General features: G+C 42.0%; 1 protein-coding gene across 2 annotated transcripts in view; it reads right to left on the bottom strand.

The window, feature by feature from the left end:
• The window catches only part of vps8 (VPS8 subunit of CORVET complex), a 682,661-nt gene that overhangs the window by 32,011 nt on the left and 626,703 nt on the right, over window positions 1–23,947 (bottom strand). The gene's annotated exons all lie outside the window — the stretch shown is intronic.

The raw sequence follows: 23,947 nt of genomic DNA, 5'->3' as shown, positions 1-23,947 counted from the left end.
ATCTTGGTGATACGACTCATTAAACTTATGGTCCTTTGTAATTCACATTCTATTGTTCCAGTTTTCTTAGGAAGAGTGATAAATACTGATTTTTCATCTCTTCTGGCATTATTCCAGTCTCATAAATGTCATTGATTAAATCAGTAAGTTTTTCAATTCCATAATCTTCAAGGTTAATAATTTGTTCTATTACTAATTCATCAGGACCTGCTGCCTTTCCTTTCTTCATCTTATTTATTGCATTACGAACTTCAGATTTTAAAATACTTGGACCTTCAATGTTTTTCTTAATTTCTGGTTTTTCGCCTCGATCGTCTTCAAACAATTCCTGAATATACTCAGTCCATCTGTTCATAATCTCATCTTTTTCCATGATAATGGTACCATCCTTTGCTTTCAAATATCCACCTGAAGAACAGAGGAGCTTTTTACCAGTGATATTCCTGATTTGTTGATGTAACCTTTTTGGATCAGTAATAGGGATTCTTTCTATTTGCTCACATTCCTGGTTTAACCACTCTTCTTTGGCTTTTTGACATAAGGTTTTAACTTTTTTATCTAAGGAGTTATAGTCTATAGGATTTGCTTTCTTCCGTCTCCTTTCTTCCATTAGATTTTTGATTTCTGTCAGCCATTTATTCTTTGTGCTTTTTTCTCTTTTAGGAATCACTGACTTTGCTGATTCTACCAAGGCATCCTTTAGAGAGTTAAATTTATAATTTAGCATTATATTCTAGATACAAGCATCCCATATGCCTTCTTCATCTTGTCACTTGTGCTACTACCTTTAGGAATTTATGAACTGGTACACAAAGTTCCTTCTGATCCTGAATACTCCCTAGGGCTTTAATATTCATTGTGTACATCCTTCCCTTAGTGCATCACCACAGGTGGAGCATAACTCAATTCTAACTGCTGATGCTATGCTTACTTCCCACAGACTATCCACCTCTCTATCAACAATGCCACCTCATTTTCATGCTCTTCCCCCACCCACCCACTTCCCCCTCACCTGGCTTTACGTATCACCTTCCAGCTTGAAACGATTTCCCTCCTCCCACCTCAACATCCACTGCTTATTCGCCTCCATATATACTGCCTGACTTGTTGAGCTCCTCGGGCATTTTGTGTGTGTTACTCATGCCTCCTACATTAATTTTTAATTGTTGATATATATTGCCGTAAGATTCCCATCACTGATCCCTATGGTTCATAGGCTTCCAAACATTAAAAAAAAACCTTCCACTATTGCTCTCTACCTCCATTTATGCTGATATGCCTTGGAACCATGGTCTAATCTTTAGGGCCAGTTTTCTGTCAGGGGTCTTGTCCACTGTTGATTATATCAACCGCAATGCCTTCATCAACACGTTTTATTACCTCGGAATACTTCAATCATTTTTGTTAGACCGAATCTCCCATTTACAAAGCCGTCTGATTATTTTTCTAAATATTTCTCTTTCAACAATGTGGTAATGCACTTGTAGTAACAAAATGGCATTTTTGTTCGTAACATAGTGTTCATGCAACATTATGCAGATGGAACCTGAGTCCTTGACAAACTGCAGATCAGCAGATATGTTACTGGAAGAATGCCAAATGCACAGATTAAGCAGAAGGAAAGAATGCACCCGTCCCTTGAACTGAAGTATGGGTAACAAACAATGGGTATAAAGAAGTGACTATGCTGTCTGTTTTCTTGAAGATATCACAGACTCTTGTGCCGTGCTAGTCTTTCCCTTTCTGCAGGTAAAATATGTGTGTATGATTAATCCACTCTGAGTTAATTGTTGTTTGTTTTAAGACATAGCCAAAAGGTGCTCAACATAAGGCTGCAGGCATGCAGTTCCCAGCTTCATCTCTGCAGCTGTTCTTGAATAATGGTACTACATTTACTCTACTGTAATCATCTGGCAATTCACCTGAGGCTTGAGAAAACTTATTCTCCCCACATAAGGTACACTCTACATGGAGATGATTCTGCCACTCACCTGCATACTGAGGTCAATTACCCAATCAACCCACACATATTTAGGATATGGCAAAATCCGTGCACCCAAAGGAAACTCAAACCTATCACTATTGCCCCCCCCCGTGCTGTCCTGTGGACTTCCTTCAAATATTGGGTCATTTTAAAAACTGAGAGATACAGCTGACTGCCTGTCATGAGCATTGTACCTTTGAAAACCAGGATTGGATGAGTTGCCTTCCAGATCAAAAGATCTAAACAACTCACTCAATTCTGTGGATCTTCAGAGGAAATCCAGTGAGAGACTGTTGTGACAGGTGTTTCGCTATCTGGTTTTCACCAAGTACTGGCTTTCCAGCTGCTCCACATAAGTCTGGGACTTAATTCCACAGCAATGCTGAATGCTCATGTTTCTGAAAGATTTACTTGTTATTTAATGTGAAAGGTTATGGTGAAAGAATGAGCAATCAGCTGACCTGAAATCAATAGGTCAAAATTTGTCAGACTTATTGCTGCTGACTTTATACCTTCTGTTGATAATGGGCAATTCCAGCTTGCTCTGCTCTCTAACCTGTACGACTGAAGCATCTTTCTCCCAGTTGTAGTAATAAAAGCAATCACAAAATAATCAAGATATTATTTAATTAATACATTGCCTTTCCTCTTGCAAGATGCTTTGTAATTACAAATTGCATCTTAAAATGTCTATCAATAATAGCACTAGTTGACAAATTCAATCCGATTTCATTATGAATTTTATCAGTACTTCACAAGAAATGACTGAGAATGATTTGCAATGTCTGCATTCCACAAAAGTTGATCAGTCATTTTATCTTTACATAACAGTCTGGATGAGTTTTATCTTTAATTTCTTTTATTTTTTTTTGATAATTTAATCTATTGATTTGTTTCTCAGTCAGTGCCCCATATGATAGATTGGATGCTAGCTTAATCTAGCAGTTCCAGTAGACAAACGGGATCAAATCTCTACACTAAGATGATGTTTGTAGTTAAGAGAGACTAACTCACTTACCTTCCATTTATGCAGTCAACCACTGCTTAGAGAAGTGCTTCACCAAGGGCAAATATACTGCTGAGAAATCTGGTTCTGGCAATAACATTGTAGTGCATTATAATATTATGAAATTATCTGCTGGAAATTGCATGGCATTCATGATCTGTGCTGCTGTTAGTAATGCTTATAATCTATATAAGTAATGTGTTTTGAAATCATCACTGTACAGCTACAGTATTTGCAATAAAGCTCTATTTGAAAATGTCAGGACGATTTATCAAAATGATCTGGCTGAATACCTGAGCTGCAAAGTGACTGATGGGGCAGTGGAAACATTTGGGGGGGGAAGGGGGCTGTTTGATAAGCAGTTAATTGATGGCGCTGCTTCAGTGCTTTGGAGTACACTGCACACATAAAAGCAACTTAATAACTTGAATTACAGAATAACTGCTGCTAAAACTGCTATTTCCCCTCCCTCTTGCCGTCTATCTTTCTCCCTTAACAAAATGCTGGACGAACTCAGCAGGCCAGGCAACACCTACGGAAAAAGTACAGTCGACGTTTCGGGCCGAGACCCTTCGGCAGGACTGGACAGAAAAAGATGAGGAGTCAGAGTTAGAAAGTGGGGGGAGGAGAGGAAGAAACACAAGGTGATAGGTGAAACTGGGAGGGGGGAAAGGGTGAAGTAAAGAGCTGGGAAGTTGATTAGTGAAAGAGATACAGGCTGGATAGGTGGGGTCCGATAGGAGAGAACAGAAGGCCATGGAAGAAAGAAAAGGGGGAATGGGCAGACAAGCAGACAAGGAGATAGGGTGAAAGTGGGAAAAGGGGATGGGAAATAGTGAAGTGGGGGGGGGTGCATTACCGGAAGTTTGAGAAATCGATGTTCATGCAATCAGGTTGGCTGCTACCTAGACAGAATATAAGGTGTTGTTCCTCCAACCTAAGTATGGCCTCATCGCGAAAGTAGAGGAGGCCCTGGATTGACATATCAGAATAGGAATGGGAAGCGGAATTAAAATGGGTGGCCACTGGGAGATTCCGCTTCTTCTGGCAGAGCATAGGTGCTTGGCAAAATCATCTCCCAATCCACGTTGGGTCTCACAGGAGGCCACACCAGGAGCACTGGACACAGTATATGACCCATAGGTGAAGCGTCGCCTCACCAGGAAGGACTGTTTGGGGCCCTGAATGATAGTGAGAGAAGAGGTGTAGGGACAGGTGTACCACTTGTTCCACTTGCAAGGATAAGTGCCAGGAGGGTGATCAGTGGGAGGGATGAATGGACAAGGGAGTTGCGTAGTGAGCAATCACTGCGGAAAGCAGAAAGTGTGGGGGGAGGGAGAAGAGAAAGATGTGTTTGGTAGTGGATCCCATTGGAAATAGTGGAAGTTCTGAAGAACTATGTGCTGGACGTGGAGGCTGGTGGGGTGGTAGGGAAGGACAAGAGGAACCCTATCCCTGGTAGAGTAGCAGGGGGATAGGGTAAGAGCACAATGCGTAAAACTGAAGAGATGCAGTTGAGGGCAGCGTTGATGGTAGAGGAAGGGAAGCCTCTTTCTTTGAAAAAGGAAGACATCTCCTTTGTTCTAGAATGAAAAGCCTCATCGTGAAAAATGATGCGGTGGAGATAGAGGAACTGAGATAAGGAAATGGTGTTTTTACAAAGTAACAGGGTGGGAAGGGGTATAGTCCAGTCAGCTGTGAGAATCAGTGGGCTTATAACAGACATCAATAGATAAGCTGTCTCCCCTCCATTTTCTGCTTTCCACAGAGATCACTCCCTATGTGACTCCCTTACCCATTCGTTTAAATATCCTTATCTTTTTTTCTCCAGTCCTGCCTAAGGCTCTCAGCCCGAAACATCGATTGTATTTTTCTCCGTAGATGCCGCCTGGTCTGCTGAGTTCCTCCAACATTTTGTGTGTGTTGCTTGGATTTCCCAAACCTGCAGATTTTCTCTTGTTTATCTTTCTCCCCTTACTGATTTCCCATGTTAACTACCAGAGAGACTAACTCAAATTTATGAAAAAAAAATGAGATGCTAGAAATATAAAATAGAATATAGAACATTACAATATGGCACTTCGGCCCACAATGTTGTGTTGACCTTAACCTGCTCCAAGATTAATCTAACCCTTCCCTCCAAAATAGCCCTCCAGTTTTCTTTCGTCAATGTGCCAATGCTGGAAATAATCAAATAAAGAATCAGGCTATGTCTGTGGGAGGCAAACAGAAAGATTCACTCTGCATTTCCAACACATTTGCTTTTTGCAATATGAAGAGCTCGAGTTCCTAAGCAAAGCTAAAAAGGATGCACTGTAAGTACCTGACAGCAACACTCTTCAACCTCACTTTGCAAATCTATATTTTTATCTGAATAAAGAAATAGTCAGTTAAATGCAAGTGTGAAGGAATCAGATCTGGCTGCTGCTGTGGGAAAAGAAATGCAGTCAATATTTCGGGTCAGAGACCCTTCATAAGCATTTTCAGCATTTCTGATTTTTGCAATTGGATGTAAGTATTTGTTTGCGGCTTGCCTGTGCACTCAAAACCATATAGTTTGCTAGTAGGACATTTGCTGTGGGAAGTGGTGGGTGGTCAGGGCAGCTAAAGAACTCATCTACAATGTCTGAAATGGGTGCACAGTGGTGGGAGATAATCCCTTAAAAATAACATCATTCTGACTGAAGCAAGCACAAGTTAAGGATAAATGGGCAGAGATGGTATCAGGTGGCTCTGTGGAAGACAAAGCAGGCACTGTACTGCCAACAGATAGATTGAAATACACAGTCACATTTAAAATAATCCTCTAAAGGATATTGTTCCATAAAGGGACATTTTTGTGAAGAAAGAATCTGAGTCTAAATGCTAAACATGATTCTGTCAGAGCTTGCAAAAGTTGATGCATGTCCTCAGAACAACAAAGCCATCAAATATTTGCACCCAAATCTAATGAATTGCAATGCACACTCTGTTCTCACTAGAATAAATTCATTTTTTCACATTAAAGGTTAGTGATTGGCTTAGCCTATTGAGGGAGAATCACATCTTGACAATGGAGTAAAAGGCTGCCTCTGCTTCTGTCTTTACTGAAGGGGACTGTGCCCTGCTTGCTTCCTAGTAAATGTATTAGGTCTCTTCTCTGATGCAGACCATGTCTTAAGAGCTTCCCTTATTGTTTGCTTCTACTCTGCCTTGCTGTCAACATCTTTTGGACCGCTGATTTCTTCTCAGATCCACTATCGATCAGTTGGACAGCAACCTGATCACAATCTTGAGTGTAAAGGCCCAGCCACTGTAGCTATTCTTGCTGCAGATCTCACAAAATATGGATTAGATTTATGGACCCTAATTTTAACCCAATTCCTACATCTCTTTGTCTTATTTGAATGGAACAAAACATGAAAACTGATGTCTTCTATTTTACTCATAGAGCAATTAAAATTACTTAACGCTAAGTGTTAGTATTAGGAAGTAGAAACCTTATTAAAAGGAAACTTTCTCTACATCCATTGTTAGCAATTTCTATGACACTTCACAAGACACTTATTACTTTCTTTCAATTATTATGTTATTTATCCTCAAGCTCCTTCTATGCTCTTGAGGCTCCTGCAATGACTCACTACTTCTACTATACTAGCTGCTATATTCCTTTTTTTTAGGGTGACTCTTTCAAAGTTAGAGCATAAGAATACCTTTAAAAAAAACAGTTAAGCGCAATGTCGGATATACTGCATATTTTTAGTGGATGACACAAAACACAGACATAGAAGCAGAATCAGGTCATTTAGCCCATTGGTCTGCTCTGTCATTCCATCTTGGCTGATTTATTATTCTCCTCAAAGTTCAATCCCTTTCTTCAGCCTTCTCCCCGTAACCTTTGACACCCTGATTAATTAAGAACTTATCAATCTCCACTTTAAATAAACCCAATGACATGGCCACACAGTCGTCCATGGTAATGAATTCCACAGATTCACCACCCTCTGGCTAAAGAAATTCCTCCTCATTTCTGTACTAAATTGATGGCCCTCTATTCTGAGCCTGTGTCCTCTGATCCTAGGCTCATCCAATATAGGAAACATCCTCTCCACATCCACTCTATGAATTCTTTTCAATGTACAAAAGGTTTCAATGAGAGACTCCCCCGCCTGTCTTTTAAATCCCAGAGTACAAAGCCAGAGCCACTAAGCATATCTCATACTTTAACTCTTTCATTCCCAGAATCATTCTCAAGAAAATTCCCTGGACCCTCTTCCATGCAAGCACATCTTTTCATGGATAAGGGGCTCAAAACTGCTCACTAGTTCAACCTTCAAGCTAACCTTTAGGGGATCCTGCATGAGGCCTCCCAAGTCCCTTTGCCCCTCTGATTTTTAACTTTTCTCTGCATTTAGAATATAGTCTTATGCCTTTATTCCTTCTACCAACGTGCATGACCATACACTTCAATATTCTATCTGCCACTTCTTTGCCCATTCTCCCAATCTGTCTAAATCCTTCTGTAGAAGCTGTCCCAATACCAACCCCTGAGGAACAGCACTGCCAACCAGAAAAGTACCCCTTTAATCCCACTCTTTGCCTTCTGCCAGTCAGCCAATTTTCTGTCAGTGCTCATATCTTTCCAGTAATAACATAGACTCCTATCTTGTTGTGCAGCCTCATGTGTGGTACCTTGTCAAAGGAAATCTGAAAATCCAAGTAAACATCATCCACTGACTCTCCTTTATCTATCCTGCCTGTTATTTCCCTAAAGAATTCCAAAAAAAAGTTGTCAGGCAAGATTTCCCCTTAAGGAGGCTACGGTGACTTTGGCTTACTTTATCATGTGCTTTCAAGTAACCTGAAACCTCATCCTTAATAATGGACTCCAAAATTTTCCTAAACATTGAAGTCAGTTTAAGTGGACTAAATTTCCTTTTTTCTGCCTCCTTCTCTTCTTAAAAACTGGAATGACATTTGCAATTTTCCAATCCTCTGGAACCGTTCCAGAATCTAGTGATTCTTAAAAGACCATTACTCATGCCTCCCCACTCTCTTCAGCTATCTCTTTCAGAACCCTGGGGTGCAATCTAGGCGGTCCAGGTGACTTATCCACATTCAGACCTTTCAGCCTCCTGAGGACCTTTGCCTTAGAATAGCAACTATACTCACTTCTGCCCCCTGGCACTCTCAAATTTCTGGCATGCAGCTAGCTTCTTCCACAGTGAAGACTGATGCAAAATTCTTATTAAGTTCGTCTGCAATTTCTTTGACCCCATATCATTTTCCAGCAGTCCGATATCCACTCTCGCCTCCCTTTTACTCTACATAACTGAAAAAAATGTATCTAGTTTCCTTCTTTGCTATTTTATTTTTATTTTGCTATCCTTGTTAATATTATTGGCTTGCATACCTTCAGATTTCATCTTTTCTCTGCTAATGGCTATTTTAATTGCCTTCTGTTACTTTTTAAAAACTTCCCAATCCACTAACTTCCACTAACTTTTGCTATTATATGCCCCCTCTTTTGCTTTTATTCTAGTCAGCCACAGTTGCCTCATCTCCCTTTAGAATAATGCTTCATCTTTTGGTTTCTATCCTGTGCTTCCATATTGCCCCCAGAAATTCCGGCCATTGTTGTTCTGCTGTCATCCCTGTCAGTGTCCCCTTCCATAGAAACATAGAAGCATAGAAAATACCAACTTTTGCCAGCTCCTCTCTCACGTGTCTGTAATTCCCTTTTCTCTTCTGGCACATTGATACACCAGACTTTCTTTTCTTCCTCTCAAACTGCAGTGTGAATTCTATCATATTATGATCACTGCCTCCTAAGGGCTCTTTTACCTTAAACTCCCTAATCAAATCTGGTTCATTACACACCACACAATCCAGAATAGCCTTTCTCCTAGTGGGCTCACCCACAAGCTGCTCTAAAAAGCCACCTCACAGGCATTCTACATATTCCCTCCATTAGGAACCAGCAGCAGCCTAATTTTCCCAATCCACCCATGTACTGAAATCCCCCTTGACTATTGCAGCATTGCCCTTACTACATGGCATTTCTATCTCCTGTTGCAATTTATATCCCGCTTCCTGGCTACTGCTTGGAGGTCTGCAGGTAGCTCTCATCAGGGTCCTTTTACCCTTAGCTTCCAACTCTACCCGCAAGGATTCTACATCTTCTGATCCTGTGTCACCTCTAAGGACTTGATTTGATTTTTTTACCAACAGAGCTATCCCAACCCCTCTGTTTACCTGCTTGTCCTTTTGATACAATGTGTATCCTTGAATGTTAAGCTCCCAACTATGATCTTCTTTCAGCCAAAACACAGTGATGCGCACAATGTCATACTTGCCAATCACTAAATGCACTGCAACATCACCTACTTTATTCCATATACTGCGTGCATTCAAATATAACACCTTCAGTACTGTATCATCCCCTTTTCAATTTTGCCCTGATGTTAGCTTTCAACTCATCCCACTGACTGCATCTGCCTGTCCTTCCTCATAGTCTGACTACACAATGCATTGCACGCAACATAGATATTCTACCTATTTTATTGAATCAAGATGAATTGAAGACTTCCGAAGTTGTGTAAGTACAGAGTTGTAGTCAATGCAGCACTTTGCAAACACTTCCATATCAAGAAGGGAATGATACTCCCAACTTCAGATGCCATCAACACGTTAAACCACTATATAGAACCTTAGTTAAGAAGCATCTTTTCTGCCTTTGTTTGTTCCAACTATATGAATGACATAATAAAGAAAACTAAAATTAAAATGTTAAGTAATCTATAGAATTTAGCAAGCTCCACAAGCACTTTCAAAAGGATTTTTCTAACTATGGATACATTAATAGTTTTGAAAACAGACATTGAAGCAGCCGATAAGACAAACATATCATTATGTTTTTCAGAAGAAATAGTTATCTCCATACTTGTTACCAGTTGAATTAAATCGAGTTTTCTTGATTAATTACATGTACCATGAGATGCATGAAAGGATTCAGCAGATAATAGAAAAAGATTATTGTCAAACATCACTTCCTGGTTCACTTCACGAGTTGTACAGAATGGATTGGAAAGGTTTATTGGAGTCATGGAGTCATACAGCACAGAAACAAGCCCATTGGCTCAACTCATCTATGGCAACCAATGCTCCACTAGATTCGTCCCACGTGCCAGCATTTGGCTCCCATCCCTCTAAACCTTTCCTATTCATGTACCTGTCCAAGTGCCTTTTAAGTGCTGTTATTGTACCTGCTTCAACCAGTTCTACCACAGCTCATCCTACATATGCACCACAAGTTGTGTGAGGAAGTTGGCCCTCAGTTCCCTTTAAAAATTTTCCCTTCTCACCTAAAACTTACACCCTCTAGCTGATGATTCCCTTTCCCTGGGAAAAAAGACATTTGGTTCAACTAAAATCTTATACAGCTATAACTTCTGAATATAGCAGAATGATCAGCAGATTGAGTCAATAGACTGCAGAGATGGGTGGTTATGTCTGTTGTTTGTCCTATATTAATGATTGGAGAAGAATGAAAAGGGTCCAGTTAAGAAATTTGCAGATGCAGTGAAAATTGTTGGCAGTCACAGATAGTACAAAAGGTTGTCTAAGGGTACAGCAAGACACAGATCAGATGGAAAAGTTGGCTGATTGGTGGCAGGCAGATGGCATTTAATCCAGACATATTTGAAATAATGCACTTTGAGAGGTAAAGTTCTGGTCAGACATTGTAGTAAATTGCCTAGCTCGCTGAAAGAGACAACACAGGTGGATAATGTACTGAAAAACACATTCAATATGTATGTCTTCATAGATAAAGGTATTGATTATAAGAGTTGGAATGTCATGTTGCAGATGTATAAAACATTGCTTTGACTGAACTCAGAGTAAATATTGTGTCCAGCTCTATTCAACATGCTGCAGTAAGGATAGAGTAGCAGAAGAAAGAATGCAGAAGAGATTCACGAAGATGTTGCTGTGAATGAAGGGCATAGTTGTAAGGACATGGGATAGGCTACTTTATTCTCACTGGAATATGGGAGTCTGAGGGATGATATTTTGGTTTATCAAATTATGTGTAACAAAAATAGGATATGCAACCATTTTCTTTCCTCAAGGGAACGTGAACGTAGAAGAAGAGGTTTAAGATGAGAGGGGAGAAATGTAGAGGAGATCTGAAAGGTAATTTTTTTCCACACAGAGTCACGGTGGGAGGATAGGAGCTCAACTTTCAGGGATATTCAATATTCAGGAGGGAGAGACATGAAAGAAAAGGAGGTGGGGTAGCATTGCTGGTTAGAGAGGAGATTAACACAATAGAAAGGAGGGACATTAGCCTGGAGGATGTGGAATCTATATGGGTAGAGTTGCATAACTCTAAGGGGCAGAAAACACTGGTGGGAGTTGTGTACAGGCCACCTAACAGTAGTAGTGAGGTTGGGGATGGCATTAAACAGGAAATTAGAAATGCGGGCAATAAAGGAACAGCAGTTATAATGGGTGACTTCAATCTACATATAGATTGGGTGAACCAAATTGGTGAGGGTGCTGAGGAAGAGGATTTCTTCGAAAGTATGAGGGATGGTTTTTTGAACCAACATGTCGAGGAACCAACTAGAGAGCAGGCTATTCTGGACTGGGTTTTGAGCAATGAGGAAGGGTTAGTTAGCAATCTTGTCGTGCGAGGCCCCTTGGGTAAGAGTGACCATAATATGGTGGAATTCTTCATTAAGATGGAGAGTGACATAGTTAATTCAGAAACAAAGGTTCTGAACTTAAAGAAGGGTAACTTTGAAGGTATGAGATGTGAATGATCTAAGATAGACTGGCAAATGATACTTAAGGGTTGACGGTGGACATGCAATGGCAAGCATTTAAAGATTGCATGGATGAACTACAACAATTGTTCATCCCAGTTTGGCAAAAGAATAAACCAGGGAAGGTAGTGCACCCGTGGCTGACAAGGGAAATCAGGGATAGTATCAATTCCAAAGAAGAAACATACAAATTAGCCAGAAAAAGCTCCATACCTGAGGACTGGGAGAAATTCAGAGTCCAGCAGAGGAGGACAAAGGGCTTAATTAGGAAAGGGAAAAAAGATTATGACAGAAAGCTGGCAGGGAACATAAACACTGACTGTAAAAGCTTTTATAGATATGTGAAAAGAAAAAGAGTGGTTAAGACAAATATAGGTCCCTTACAGTCAGAAACAGGTGAATTGATGATGGGGAACAAGGACATGGCAGACCAACTGAATAACTACTTTGGTTCTGTTTTCACTAAGGAGGACATAAATAATCTTTCGGAAGTAGTAGGGGACCGAGGGTCTAGTGAGATGGAGGAACTGAAGGAAATACATGTTAGTAGGGAAATGGTGTTAGGTAAATTGAAGGGATTAAAGGCAAATAAATCCCCAGGGGCCAGATGGCCTGTATCCCAGAGTGCTTAAGGAAGTAGCCCAAGAAATAGTGGATGCATTAGTGATAATTTTTCAAAACTCTTCAGATTCTGGATTAGTTCCTGAGGATTTAAGGGTGGCTAATGTAACCCCGCTTTTTAAAAAAGGAGGGCGAGAGAAACTGGGGAATTATAGACCAGTAAACCTGACATCTGTGGTGGGGAAAATGCTGGAGTCAGTTATCAAACATGTGATAACAGCACATTTGGAAAGCGGTGAAATCATTGGAGAAAGTCAGCATGGATTTGTGAAAGGAAAATCATGTCTGATGAACCTCACAGAATTTTTTGGGGATGTAACTAGTAGAGTGGATAGGGGAGAACCAGTGGATGTGGTATATTTGCATTTTCAAAAGGCTTTTGACAAGGTCCCACACAGGAGATTAGTGTGCAAACTTAAAGCACACAGTATTGGGGGTATGGTATTGATGTGGATAGAGAATTGGTTGGCAGACAGGAAGCAAAGAGTGGGAATAAACGGGACCTTTTCAGAACGGCAGGCAGTGACTAGTGGGGTACCGCAAGGCTCAGTGCTAGGGACCCCAGTTGTTTACAATATATATTAATGACTTAGATGAGGGAATTAAATGCAGCATCTCCAAGTTTGCAGATGACACGAAGCTGGGTGGCAGTGTTAGCTGTGAGGAGGATGTGAGGAGGATGCTAAGAGGATGCAGGGTGACTTGGATAGGTTAGGTGAGTGGGCAAATTCATGGCAGATGCAATTTAAGTGGATAAATGTGAGGTTATCCACTTTAGTGGCAAGAACAGGAAAACAGATTATTATCTGAATGGTGGCCGATTAGGAAAAGGGGAGATGCAACGAGACCTGGGTGTCATTGTACACCAGTCATTGAAAGTGGGCATGCAAGTACAGCAGTCAGTGAAAAAGGCGAATGGTATACTGGCATTATAGCAAGAGGATTCGAGTACAGGAGCAGGGAGGTACTACTGCAGTTGTACAAGGCCTTGGTGAGACCACACCTGGAGTATTGTGTGCAGTTTTGGTCTCCTAATCTGAGGAAAGACATTCTTGCCATAGAGGGAGTACAAAGAAGATTCACCAGATTGATTCCTGGGATGGCAGGACTTTCATATGATGAAAGACTGGATCGACTAGGATTATACTTGCTGGAATTTAGAAGATTGAGGAGGGATCTTATTGAAATGTATAAAATTCTAAAGGGATTGGACAGGCTAGATGCAGGAAGATTGTTCCCGATGTTGGGGAAGTCCAGAATGAGGGGTCATAGTTTAAGGATAAAGGGGAAGCCTTTTAGTACCGAGATGAGGAAAAACCTCTTCACACAGAGAGTGGTGAATCTGTAGAATTCTCTGCCACAGGAAACAGTTGAGGCCAGTTCATTGGCCATATTTAAGAGGGAGTTAGATATGGCCCTTGTGGCTAAAGGGATAAGGGAGTATGGAGAGAAGGCAGGCACAGGGTTCTGAGTTGGATGATCAGCCATGATCATACTATGGTGGTGCAGGCTCGAAGGGCCGAATGGCCTACTCCTGCACCTATTTTCTATGTTTCTATGGTGACCTGGATTGAGGTGAAGAAGGCAGATGCAATTACAGATTTTAAAAGATGCTTGGTCATTCACTAAGAAGGATTTAAAAAGGATTCAGGCTTAATAATGGAAAAAAGGAACAGTGAGATAGGAATTACACTGGGCATGGAAAGGGTTTGTTTAAATGCTATCATGATGTCTCATTTTCCCTTGCTCTTCCCTCTAACATGTATGACTGAAGCATCTTTCTCTCAGTTTCACCAATAAAAGTAATCACAAAATAATCAAGACGTTATTTAATTAATACATGGGTATTGAACCATGGCCCTGATAAAGCCAAGATCGATGAACTGAATAATTAAAGAGCTTGGAGCAACACCTTTCTGGAAATAAATAATGAGATACCACACAGATACAGTGGGGAATTGCATATGATAAGAATGAGATACAATGCCAGCAGACCAGACTTTTTTTGATGCACTTTCATGAGCAATTCTGATGCTAAAGATGGATGCTTGGAATGTACATTGCTACTTAACTATAAGACCATAAGACATAGGAGCAGGATTAGGCCATCTGGCCCATCGAGTCTGCTCTAGCATTCAATCATGGCTGATCATTTTTTTCCCCTCCTCAGCTCCACTCCCTGGCCTTCTCCCCATAACCTTTGATGCTATGTCCAATCAAGAACCTACCAAGCTCTGTCTTAAATATACCCAATAATCTGGCCTCCACAGCTGCCTGTGGTAATCAATTAAATTCACCATTCTTTGGCTAAAGAAATGTATCCACTTCTCTCCTTTAAATGGAGACCCTTCTATCCTGAGGCTGTGCCCCCTTGTCTTAGACTCCCCCACCATGGGAAACATCCTTCCACATCTGCTCTGTCTAGGCCTTTCAACATTCGATCCCCCCATCCTTCTAAATTCCAGCGAGTGCAGACTCAGCACTCTCAAACGTTCCTCGTACGACAATCTTTTCGTTCCCAGAATCATCCTTGTGAACCTCCTCTGAACCCTCAACAATGCAGGCACATCTTTTCTCAGATGAGGGGCCCAAAACTGTTCACAATTCTCAAGGTGAGGCCTCACCAGTGCCTTATAAAGCCTCAGCATCACATCCCTGCTCATGTATTCTGGACATCTTGAAATGAATGCTAACATTGCATTTGCCTTCGTCACCACAGACTTTACCCGCAGGTTAACCTTTAGGGTGTTCTGCACAAGTACTCCCAAGTCCCTTTGCATTTCAGATTTTTGGATTTTCTCCCATTTTAGAAAATAGTCTTCACATTTATTTCTACTACCAAAGTGCATGACCTTGCATTTTCCAACATGGTATTTCACTTGCCACTCTCTTGCCCACTCTCCTAATCTGCAGCCTACCTGTTTCCTCAACACTATCTGCCCCTCCACCAATCTTTGTATCATTTGCAAACTTGGCAACAAATCTATTTATTCCATCAACTAATTCATTGATATATAGCATAAAAAGCAGTTCCAACATCGACCCCTATGGAATGTGTGGCTAAGTAACTGGTGCAGGGGGCAGGGCTTCAAATTCTTGAATCATTGGGATCTATTTTGGGGAAGGTATGACTTATACAAAAAAGGTGGATTACACCTGAACTCAAAAGGTACTAATATCCTGGCAGGATTGTTTAATATAGCTGTTAGGGAGGGATTAAACTAAGTTGGCAAGGGGAAGGAAACCAAGGTGTTAGGGTCAAGGAAGAGGAAAATAGAAATAAGTCAAAAATACTGTGCAGCAAAGATGGCAAGAAGGACAGGCCAGTGAATACACTGATCTAAATGTACTGTACTTAAATGCACACAGCATTAGAAATAAAGTGGATGACCTTGCTGCACAGCTGCAGGTTAAAAGATATGACATTGTGGCCATAAACCGAGTCATGGCTAAATGACGGAAATGATTGGGAGCTGAATATCCCAGGTTACACAGTGTATAGGAAAGATAGGAAGGTAGGTAAAGTGGGTGGCGTGGCCCTGATGGTAAGTAATGATATCAAATCAATAGAAAGAAGGGACATAGGATCAGAAGAGGTAGAATCCCTATGGGTAGAATTAAGAAATGGCAAGGGTAAAAAGACACTAATAGCAGTTATATACAGGCCTCCAAACAGCAGCCGAGATGTGGACTACAAGTTGCAGCTGGAAATAGAAAAAGTGTGTCAGAAGGAAAATGTCAAGATAATTATGGGGGATTTTAATATGAAAGTGGATTGGGAAAGTCAGGAAGGTAATGGATCTCAGGAGAGGGAGTTTGTAGAATGCCTACAGGATGGCTTTTTGGAGCAGCTTGTCCAGAAGCCCACCAGGGGACCGGCTGTTTTGGATTGGGTGCTGTGTAACGAACCTGAGGCGATTAGGGCGCTGGAGGTAAAGGAACCTCTTGGAAGTAGTGATCATAATATGATTGAGTTCAGTTTCAAATTTGAAAAGGAGAAGCTGGTATCAGGTGTATCGATATTTCAGTGGAAAAGGGGAAATTACAGTGGTATGAGAGAGGAACTGGTCGAAGTCGATTGGAAAAGTAAGCTAAATAGAGGAATGGCACAGCAGAATTGGATGAAATTCCTACAAGAAATAAGGAAAATGTAGGAAAAATATACTTCAAGAAAAAAGAAAATCATGAATGGAAAAATGGCACAAATGTGGCTAATGAGAGAGGTTAAGGCAAAAATAAAAGCAAAAGAAACGGCGTACAAGGAAGCAAAAATTAGTGGGAAAAATGAGGACTGGAAGACTTTTAAAAACTTACAGAAGGAAACTAAGAAAGTCATTAGGAAAGAAAAGTTGAATTATGAAAGGAAGTTGGCGATTAACATAAAAAAGGATACTAAGAGTTATTTTAAATATATGAAGAGTAAAAGAGTGACAAGGGTAGATACGGGACCGATTGAAAATGATGCTGGAGAAATTATAATGGATAACAAAGCGATGGTGAAGGAACTGAATGAGTATTTTGCATCAGTCTTCACAGTGGAAGACATGAGCAATATACCTGATAGCCAGAGGTATCAGGGAATAGAATTAGGTACAATCAAGATTATTAGAGAGAAAGTGCTTGGGAAGCTAAGTGGACTAAGAATAGATAAGTCTCCTGGACCAGATGAGGTGTACCCAAGGGTTCTGAAGGAGGTGGCTTTGGAGATTGTGGAAGCATTGGAATTAATCTTCCAGGAATCAATAGACTCTGGCATGGTTCTGGAGGACTGGAAGGTCGCAAATGTAGTTCCGCTATTTAAGAAAGGAAGGAGGCAGCAAAAAGAAAATTACAGACCTATTAGTCTGACATCGGTAGTTGGAAAGATATTGGAGTCAATCCTCAAGGATGAGGTTATGAAATACCTCGAGGTGCATGACAAGATAGGCCGAAGCCAGCATGGTTTCATGAAGGGAAGATCCTGCCTCACCAACCTATTGGAATTTTTTGAGGTAATCTCGAATAAGATTGACAAGGGAGAGGCTGTGGATGTTGTGTATTTGGATTTTCAAAAGGCCTTCGATAAGGTGCCGCATATGAGGCTGCATAATAAGATGAGAGCCCATGGAATTATAGGAAAGATATTGAAATGGGTGGAGCATTGGCTGATAGGCAGAAAGCAAAGGGTGGGAATAAAGGGATCCTATTCTGATTGGTTGCTGGTTACTAGTGGTGTTCCGCAGGGGTTGGTGTTGGGGCCGCTTCTTTTTACGATATATATTGATGATTTGGATTATGGATTAAGTGGTTTTGTGGCTAAGTTTACAGATGACACCAAGATAGGTGGAGGAGCAGGAAATGTTGAAGAAACGGAAAGGTTGCAGAGAGACCTAGTCAGTTTAGGAGAGTGGGCAAAGAAATGGCAGATGAGATACAACGTTGACAAATGTACGGTTGTACATTTCGGAAGAAGAAATAATCGGGCAGATTATTATTTAGATGGGGAGAAAATTCAAAAATTGGAAGTGCAAAGGGACTTGGGGGTCCTCGTGCAGAATACCCTAAAGGTTAACCACCAAATTGGATCGGTGGTAAGGAAAGCGAATGCTATGTTGGCATTCATTTCAAGAGGAATAGTGTATAAGAGTAAGGAGGTGTTGATGAGGCTCTATGGGGCATTAGTGAGACCTCATCTGGAATACTGTATGCAGTTTTGGGCCCCCTATCTTAGAAAGGATCTACTGATGTTGGAGAGAGTTCAGAGAAGATTTATGAGGATGATTCCTGGAATGTAGGGGCTAACATATGAGGAGCGTTTGTTGGCTCTTGAATTGTATTCATTAGAGTATAGAAGAATGAGAGGAGATCTCATAGAAACACTTCGAACATTGAAAGGGTTGGACAGAGTAGATGTGGAAAGGTTGTTTCCCTTAGTGGGTGAGTCCAAGACAAGAGGCCATAGTCTTAGAATTAGAGGGTACCCAGTTAAAACAGAGATGAGGAGAATTTTTTTTAGCCAGAGTGTCGTGGATTTGTGGATTTCGTTGCCACATACAGCTGTGGAGGCCTGATCATTGAGGGTGTTTAAGGAGCAGATTGACAGGTATCTAATTAGTCAGGGTATCAAGGGCTATGGGGAAAAAGCCGGAAATTGGAACTAGATGGATGAATAGTTTAGCTCATGGGGGAGCTGCAGAGCAGACTCAATGGGCCGAATGTCCTACTTCTGCTCCTTTGTCTTGTGATCTTGTGAACACCACTAGTCACTGGCAGCCAATCAGAAAAGGATCCTTTTATTCCCACTTGCTGCATCCTACCAATCAGCCAATGTTCTAACCATGCCAGTAACTTTCCTGTAATACCATGGGCTCTTAACTTGGTAAGCAGCCTCGTGTGTGGCACCTTGCCAAAGGCCTTCTGAAAGTCCAGATATACAACATCCATTGCATCCTCTTTATCTATCCTACGTGAAATCTCCTCAAAGAATTCAAACAGGTTCATCAGTTAAGATTTTCCCTTAAGGAAATCATGCAGACTTTGTCCTATTTTGTCCTGCGTTCACCGAATACTCCATAGCCTCATCCTTAACAATTGACTCCAACATCTTCCCAATTTCCTTCCTGCTGCCTTCCTCCTTTCTTAAACAGTGGAGTGACATTTGCAATTTTCCAGTCCCCTGGTACCATGCCAGAGTCCAATGATTTTTGAAAGATCATTACTAATGCCACCACAATTTCTACTGCTGCCTCTTTCAGAACCCTAGGCTGCAGTTCATCTGGTCTGGGCGACTTATGTACCCTTAGGTCTTTCAGCTTTTTGAGCACCTTCTCCCTTGTAATAGTAACTGCACTCACTTTTCTTCTCTCATACCCTTCAACATCTCGCACACTGCTAGTGTCTTCCAAAATGAAGACTGACACAAAATACTCAGTTAGTTCATATGACATCTCCTTGGCCCCCATTATTATTTCCCCAGCCTCATTTTCTAGTAGTCCTTTATCCGCTCTCATCTCTTTTTTTTACATACTTAAAAAAGCTTTCACTATCCACTTTTATTTTGTTTGCTAGCCTGTTTTCATATTTTATCTTTTTCCTCCTAATGATTCTTTTAGTTGTTCTCTATAGGGTTTTAAAAGCTTCCCAATCTTCTGTCTTCCCACTAATTTTTTGCTCTTAGCTTTGACTTCCCTTGTCAGTGATGGCTGTACTATTTTTGCTGTTTGAGCATTTATTCATTTTTGGAATACATCTATTCTGCACCTTCCTCATTTTTCCCGGAAACTCATGCCATTGCTGCTCTGCTGTCATCCCTCCCAGCATCTCCCTCCAATTTACTTTGGCCAACTCCTCTCTCACACCACTGTAATTTTCTTTACTCCATTGAAATACTGCTATGTCCGACTTTACTGTATCCCTATCAACTTTCAAGGGAAACTCAATCATATTGTGATCAATACTTCCTAGGGTTCTTTTACCTTAAACTCCCTAATCACCTCCGCTTCATTATATAACACCCACTCAAATATAGCTGATCTCCTAACAGGCTCAACAACAAACTGCTCTAAAAAGCCATCTTGTAAGCATTCAACAAACTTACTATCTTGAGATCCATTTCCAACCTGATTTTCCCAATTGACCTGCATGCTGAAATCTCCCATGACTATCATAACATTGCCCTTTTGACATGCCTTTTCTACTTCCTGATGTAATCTGTGGTCCACATCTCAGCTACTGTTGGGAGGCCTGCGTAAAACTGTCGTCAGGGTCCTTTTACCTTTGCAGTTTCTAAAATCAACCTAACTTCATCCCTTATGTAACTGGGTGACTGTCGGATCTTATTCAGTATTGTTAAAAGTGTACTTAGGCATCCATCCGGGTAATGCTAGAATAGTTGTCTGTGCCTTTAAGGGAGACGGTGATGTCATTACACACGATAGTGGGGAAACCATTTTGCTTTCTGAAGACGTGGTAGGGCATTGGAATTGGGTTCCTCCCAGAGTGTGCTGGGCATAGTGAGGAAAGATTTCCATGGTGAAGAAATCGACGTTGGGTACCGTGGATTATACAAAGTTCCTCACCATCCAAGTAGGATTGCCACTACCGTATTAGTACCGTATTAGTTCTGGTATTTTTTATACTGCATGTGCAGTTCTGTTCATACACAAGGGTGTGGATCGAAAGTTAAACTGAGATTGTAACGGCAAGAACTGGTTGTAAATTCGTTCATTTTGTTTCGCAACCCTCTTCTGGCACTTAAACATCTAAAATAGATAAAGGAATTAAAACCCGAAAAAGTATTCGTTGGCCTGAGTGTATACTTTTCCCCAGGCTACAAAATCTGGTACCAGGAGTGGGGTTAATTCCAAGCCAGTTTAGAGGGTCTCTGATTGTTGTATGCAGTATAATATACAATACCGAATATGGTAGAGGTGAAGACAGGACCAAGTTCCCGTCGGGCGGAAGGAGACAGCGCGGTAGAGCCTCATAGAGAGTGTGGTGGAGCCTCGAGAATGGGCTGGGACGTCAGTGACTGACGTCAGGACGCAGAGCAGAGACGTGGACCCAGGGAACTGTGGACTGTAAAGCCACTGCATTTGCAGCAAAGGACGGCAGCAGCTTCTTTTTGCAGGCTTGTTGTGTGAACTTTAAAGACTTGAGGTTTTACTATGTCAGGCTCAGAGGACACACCAGTTGAACTTGATTTGAATGAACAAATTAGGGAATTGCGTAGTAGGTATCATGAAGCCATGGCAACCATAGATAAATTAAGCAAAAGGTGCTATGTATATGTCCCAAGGGAAAGACACATTGTTCCATTTACGGGGGATGTTGAGAAAGATGGGAGGTCTGTTGATGACTTTATTGAAGAAGTACAACATGCACTTCATAGTAGAAATCAGTCTGACCAGGATCAGTATGACTTTGTTATGTCCCTGCTCAGGGCAGCAGCCTTAGAGGGAGCACGTATGCGCAGTGATGCTGGGGAAGACCGCGCTGATGACTTGTTCACCTATCTCAGGGAAGGTGTTAGAGACGAGCGTAGTGCACCTCAGCTGTGGCATGGCTTCTACAGTCACAAACAGCGTGAGGGTGATGATGTAAGAGAGTTTTCACCTGCCCTAGCCCAAGCTCTTAACTTGATACTGAAGCACTTCCCCGATGCCATGACCGATAAGAGAGTGGTGCTAAGAGATCAATTTATAGAGGGGATCAGGGATCCTTCCCTCAGAAGAGAGCTCCACAGATGTGTGTGGGGCCACCCTGAGTCCTCAATGACAGAAGTGAGACAGAAGGCTCGTCTGTGGCTCGTAGAAGAGCTCCTGGGAAATACAAAGTCTGGAAAGTCAAAGTGTAGGAGTGGCCAGGCACAATGCTCAATTCTTACAGCTTGGGAATCCGAGTCTGTCACACTAGATGATGTCCTTAAAGTGGTTGCAGAGCAGGGCAAAGCCCTTTGTGAATTGACTCCAGCAGTGAAAGATCTCACTGTACAGAGGGATCTTACACGCGCTACTAGTGGCAGACGTAATTTACAGCCTAGGTTCACAGAAGATGGGCAACCAATATGTTTCAAGTGTCAGGTGGGAGGGCATTTGGCTAAGAATTGCCCATGGAAGCGGGGTGCAAGGGAAGTGGAGTCTGCATCCTCCTGCCCTCAAGTGGTTGGGAGTCGGGCAATTCGGCGAAACCTCATAGATACAGATAATGTACAGCTACCCTGTGACCAGTTGCTGCAAGGCGCCATAGGGACATGTCCAGTTGTGGAGCTTGAAATATCAGGTGTTGCTGTCCGTTGTCTGTTGGACACAGGTAGTCAGGTAAGCACCCTGACCGAACAGTTCTTTCGAGAACACTTGAATGGAGAGGACGAGGGTATGTTGTCCACTGCTGGATGGCTTAGGCTAGCAGCTGCAAATGGTCTTGAAATTCCTTGCCTTGGGTAGCTAGAGCTAGAGGTTCAAGCAATGGGCATGAAGATACCAAATTGTGGCTTTCTAGTAGTCAGGGATCCTGTTAGCACCGAACCCCCTATCCCATGTATTGTAGGCATGAACATTATCAATCAGCGTAGGCAACTTGTCTATGCAGTGTTTGACTTCGATGTCCAGTATTGTCCGGGCCGGAGCGATACAGTGGCTGATGCACTCTCTAGGCAGCCATTTGCAGGGGAGCCTGAGCCTGTCTCAGAGGATACAGAGTTTGGTGGGTCTGTGGCGATTTGTAGTTTGATCAATCGCGGCACTGCCCTTGACCTGTCACTGGTTACAGCTGGTCTTAACAGCTGTAGCATTAAGCAATTTTGAGCCTGGGAAGCTGGTACTACGATGTAAGTGTTCCGACGCAAGGGAACACTCCAACCCTCCCAGGTTATTCTAATGGGGACTTTTGCGTACTTTTCAACAGCAAGACCCTGTGTTTAGTGTCCTAAGAGACTTATGGGATCAGAAAAGGAAGCTGAGTGGCCAAGAGCTTAAAACTCTGCCTAAACCTGTTTTGTCTCTGTTAAGGCACTGGGACAGTATCAGGGAGCGTAAAGGGTTACTGTGTAGGGTAGTTCAGGATGAGAAGCTTGGGGAGTGTTACCAGCTTCTGATATCTAACAGCTTGAGGAGCAAAGTGTTAAGAGTATGTACATGACTCTATGGGCCATCAAGGCATAGAACGTACTCTGCAGTTGTTGAGAAGCCGATGTTTTTGGGTGGGCATTCACGAGAATGTGGCACAGTGGGTCAAAAATTGTCCACGTTGTGTACTAACTAAGATGCCACACCCTAGGATCTGCCCCCCCTCCCCCCATGAAGTCATTTCTGGCTTCTAGGCCGCTTGAAGTTGTAGCTGTAGATTTCACTGTGTTGGAGCCGGCAACTGACGGGCGTAAGAATGTCTTAATAGTCACGGACGTTTTCCCTAAATTCACCCAAGCATTTCCGACTCGGGATCAAAAGGCAGATACCACAACAAGGGTGCTCTTGAGGGAATGGTTCATGAAGTACGATGTCCCTGAGAGATTGCATTCTGACCAGGGCCATAACTTCGAAAGTGAGGTCATAGTGGAGCTTTGCAAACTATATGGGGTAAAGAAAAGCCGTACCACACCTCATCATCCTACTGGAAACACGCAGTGCGAGCGTTTCGACAGGATGATGCATGATTTGTTGCGTACGTTGCCTCCAGAAAAGAAGCGCAGATGGCCAGAACATCTACCCGAGTTGGTGTACGCATATAATGCGACACCTCACGCAACCACTGGGTATTCATCTTACTGTCTGTTGTTTGGGTGGATCCCCACTTGCCCGTGGATGCTCTGTTGGGGCAAGAACAGACGGTGGACCGGAAACATGACTGGCTAGTCTCAGTTCAGTTCTCTTTAGACAAGCAGTTAAGGAGGTTAAAAGTACCCTTGTAGTGAGCGAGTAATCGAGTTCGATTACTTGAATGCAGGAGAGAATGTAACCAGGTGACCGTCGGTTCTTATTCAGTATTGTTAAAAGTGTACTTAGGCATCCATCCGGGTAATGCTAGAATAGTTGTCTGTGCCTTTAAGGG

Source organism: Mobula hypostoma, chromosome 6, assembly GCF_963921235.1.
Source record: "Mobula hypostoma chromosome 6, sMobHyp1.1, whole genome shotgun sequence".
In the NCBI taxonomy this organism is placed as follows: domain Eukaryota; kingdom Metazoa; phylum Chordata; class Chondrichthyes; order Myliobatiformes; family Myliobatidae; genus Mobula; species Mobula hypostoma.
Note: the sequence above shows the minus strand (reverse complement) of the source record. Positions and strands in the feature narration are given on the sequence as shown.